Raw genomic sequence first — 4,827 nt, forward strand, 5'->3', positions numbered from 1 at the left:
AGTGTCCATGTATCCCCTTCCCCAAGCATTATAGCTCTATGATTAGTTTCAAATGTTTTGAGCGCTAAACATTAGAGCGAGACCCACAGAGCGCTATAAATTAATCCTGGGATTAATCCAAGATCAGCTTGGATTAATAACCTTAATCCCGGTTTTGTGAATAAGCCCGCGCATAATCCACTTTGCCTGTAACACAATCAAAAACCCACTTTCCTAAGGTTTCACCAGGCGTAGATTTCACGAATAATGTTATTTATTTTCCCCGCCTGCTGCCGTATCGTCCTGGCGCCTTAGCGATCCGTCAACCGTCGGATCCGGGGTTCTTCATCCGACGGCCCACGTCCATATCGGGTTGGCCCCAATGACCGCACTTTACCACCCGAGAAACTGTCAGAGGGTGACGTCAGGCCTCTGCCACGCATCACCCCCATATCTTCTCAGGTCGCCCTCTGACAATTCCATGACCGTATCAAGAGCGGTCCGAGAAAAACCATTTACCGCTTTTGGTTTACCGTTGGTCCCGTCGCGCCATCGTCACCGCCACGACGTGCCACGTCATGCCACCTCACCGCCTCATCATCGCCCGGTCTGCCACCTATGCAATCCCCGTGGACCACTCACAGGCCGCCACGTCACTCGATGATGTCATGCTGAAGTCACCCGACCTTGACCCCACCTGATGACGTCATGCTGACGTCATCCAAAAAAAGCGCCATTGGCCCAAAATTCCATATTTTTGCCGAAAATCGCGGTTTTTCTCACTTTTTGCAAAACAAGAACTGTTCTGCTCTGCATGCATACTACGACCATTAGCCACCAACCTGTAGAAACCAATACAAGGACCGTGGGCGCGTCCATTACACCTGCATTTGTAACCATTGCCGGCAAATCATAAGGTATTTATCCAAATCGTTCCCTCCGCGCCTGGTTTTGTCCATAATTCTCCAAAGATAGCTTAAAAAGAGTGAGGAACACTGTAACTACCAGCAAACCTCCAGTAACCAGTGTCTATTTTCAATTGTTGGGTCGGAATTCCTCTGCAGAACCCGCATTTAGCCAAATTTTCCTAAATTCACAGAGAGTTCACGCATTCGTGAATTTAAGACCCGAGCTCCACTAATTCACCATGAATACAGTTTCACTAGGCCTGGCATTTGCTCTATCAGTCCTCTGTGCAATATTTCAATTGCTGACACTACCAGTTACCCTCTGTTCCTCTGCAATTCACCTCTCTGTTCCAGAGATACCCTCTGTGTTGCTCTGTTTAGTAACACCAGTTCTAGTACAAGTCATAGCACTACTTAACCATGGAAACACCAGTGGCTCTGAATATTCAACCTCTAAATGCCCCACAAACAGAGTTAGAATGGAAGGCCCTGGGGGATATAGATTATCAGATGATAGACTGGTTCTTAATAAATTCTAAGTTTAATATTCATATGCTAAATGAATTGAAAGCTAAACACCTCACTGGAGCTGATATTTGAGGGATTTGGGACTCCAACTTGCCCATTTACAACCTCCCTCAAGTCAATGCCCTTCCATACCTGATCCATAGATGCCAGGAGAACTATGATACCTGTCAAAGAGCTATCCTCAGTACATCAGGTGCAGTCTTATTCCATATCACCCCTGAGGCCATAAATCAAATGCTCAACTTTCATTCTGCAAGACCATTGACTCCTCTCTCCATGATGGACTTATTAAAGAAGGGGGGCAGGCTGTCCAGTTCCCAGGTCATCAAGGTTAATCAGTTATTTATTCAGCCAAGCTCTGAAGCTCTGAGAACACCTCCTATTGGACATCCATATCTCAATGACTTGGGGAGGATGCTGCTGGATTTGATCAGCTATGTCCTGGGGTACAAGGGAGTTGAGGATGTTGATGACACCATAATGGCCATGCTGTCCATATTTTCTCCTGGAAAGCCTCCTGCTGTGCACTATGACTATGCTGAGTATATTGCAAACAAGATTCATGAGCAACTGATGAATCTAGAAAGGGAAAAGGTGTTCAGATACACCTCATACATCTATCATCTGTTCCTATTTTATCAACCAGACAGTTTCCCTATTCCCCTCAAGAAACTTGATTCCCAGGGAAATCCAAGGTCTGTAGTATTTTGGACCTCAATTTTTCATTGCACCTCCCGTTCACCATACACATATTGTGAATTCGTAGACCTGTTCATTCATCCAGCTATGACTTTGTTATTTGGTGTCCCTCCTCCAAGATTGACTGATGAAATGAAAAGAATACTCCATCTCTCCAAGGCCTACAACATTGGTGATTGGTACTTTTACCAACACCATACAGTAATCAGAATATATGGCTGTGAGTTGAACCCTTATAGGCTGCCAAGATATGTCCCAATGAGACTATTTGCCTTGGAATATTTCAGACAGTTTGGGAATGCAGACCAGGTCCATTTCCACAGCAAAAATAAGAAAGTACAATTAAAGGTCAGGAACCAGCTAGGCCCATTTCTTTACAACCAAAGGGACGAGGGATGGAAGGAAGCAGATAGGATCCTAGAGGGCCTCCGATTAGAAACTAGTTTCAAATGGGTACCTTATGACCCTAATCATTTCATTTCTCTAAGGAGGGTAAAATATAAATTGGGTGGCTATGCTCACATCAGATTGCCTCACATTGAGAAATATGCCAATTTATTAAGTTGGGAAGAGGGCACTCTAGAAGAGCCAATCACTAGAGAGAAAATGCTACAAAGAGAGGCAAAAAATGTTGAAAAAGAGGGTGACTTGGAAACTTGTGGGCAGGTTTCCTCTTCATACCAAAGGCAGCTTGGAGCAGCTGCATCATCTTCGACAGACCATCAGCAAGCAGCCAAGGCTACTTATCAGGCTTCCAGCAAAGGCAAAGAGAAGCAGATGGAGCAAGAACAGCCACCTCCTATAGCAGAAAAGCAAGTAGAATAGCAAGAAGAAGGGCAAAAGGAGGGGGAGCCAATACAACAGCAAGATCAAACAGCTGAAGCCCCAATGTCCACTGAGCAACAGGCTCAAGAGAATGTGCCTCCTAGGCAAGAAAAGACAGTGGAGGCCTCAGTGCTACAAACTCCACAGAAATAAGAAAAGGGAAAGAAGAGGGACAGAGAGCAGGAGACTCCCCTCACCACATCCACAAATCAAGGGGAGAAAAGGCACAGAATGAATCCCCTCTCTGAGGAAGAAATGCCTATTGGGCAATCATTGGGCATGGGCCCACCAAGTATGGAGGCATCTGCAAGTTCCTTTTAGCAGGAACAAGAAAGAACAGTTGGAGGAGAAGTCAGCTCCTCAAGCCAGCAACGGAGAGCTGAAACAGGCATCAAACAACAGTTTATTGAGATCAAAAAGAAGAATGAGCCACTTAGGATACAGCTGTACAATCACCTATTGAAAATGGCTCCTACAAACCAGTAGAGGTTGATGTCTGCATATGATGTAGAAGAGGGAAAAATGATAATGAGCCATTTCATGCCAACCATGCTGCAGCCACAATCAGCTGCAGACTATATAAGGACCAACCTTGAGGTCCTTGCAAAAGACATCCACCCTATGGATCAAATTGAATTGCACAAGCAAACGGGTGAGATGGTGTATGCCACTCTGGCAGACAAAACTTTGGTGAATTATAGGTTGGAAAATAGCCTAAATAATACAGCTGCCCAACTTGAGTTGGAGAAAGCATCCTCCTAGGCAAAGGACAACCGAATCAAAGCATTGGAGGATATCATCATAGAACTTGGGCATGATCCCAAGGACACCAAGGCTATACAAGCGCTGCTGAAACTAAGAGATGCAGATAGGGCAGCACTAAGGAAGATGGTTAAGATCCCAGCAACTCTTCACACACAAATAGAAGAGGTTCCCCAACTGAGTCATGACCAAGATGCAGCAGGCATGTTGATATCATTATACAAACAGCTGATCTAGACAGAAGAGAAATTGGGAGAATCAAAGGCTGCACTGCAGGCAGCCCTACAACAAAAGGAAGTAGGCCAAACATCTCAGCCTCCTCCACAAATAATCAACCTTGAGGAACCCCCTCAAACTAGTGCTCCTCCTACAGAACAGACAGCTCAGACAGCACCATCTACATCAGCACCAGCTCCAACAATAGAGCAGGCTCCAAGCCTTGACATGCAGAAGCTGAAGAATGAAATCCAGGCCTTAGAAGCCCAAATGGCAGAGCTAAATGAAGCCAGAGAAAATTTAGCCAAGCTGAATGAAAAGTATGACAAATCCAAGCAAAGTGTAGCAGAAAAAGGAAGAGAAATAAAGGCCCTTAAGGAGAAGATAAAGGAGCTGGAGAAAGAGCTCACCCTTGACAAAGTGGTGGCTGAGATCAAGACAGTTTTATGGGCCAACATTGGCCAATCAATCACAGATCAATGGCAGTATATTGAGACTATTCATGAGCAAATGGAGCTCATAGGCAAAGCACACAGGGAAGTCTAGAGAGCAAGGGAATCTCTAGGCAATATGCCTGAGATAGCCAACAGAATGATTAACGTGCTCAATAATCGTACAGGTCCTCAGCTGGCAGCAATGGGAATCCCCAACAGAACTGAAACCATCTTGCTGATAAAGAGGGTCCTTACATTGAGAAGCCTGGTACAAACACTGGAAAGGAGAAGCTAGGACATGCAGACAGAAGTAAACAAGTTTATGGACAAGTTTGCAGTATTACAAGGCAGAGGTCTTCCTGGCTTACTGAACAGCGCAGGGAGGCTACTTTCACATGAGAACTATGCAAAAAGGGTCAACACATTTTCCACCAATCAGATCACTGTAAGACCAAGCACCTCAGAAGAAACAGGGC

Source organism: Pinus tabuliformis, chromosome 1_1, assembly GCF_031772625.1.
Source record: "Pinus tabuliformis cultivar Carrire ecotype Pingquan chromosome 1_1, CPIR1, whole genome shotgun sequence".
NCBI lineage: Eukaryota > Viridiplantae > Streptophyta > Pinopsida > Pinales > Pinaceae > Pinus > Pinus tabuliformis.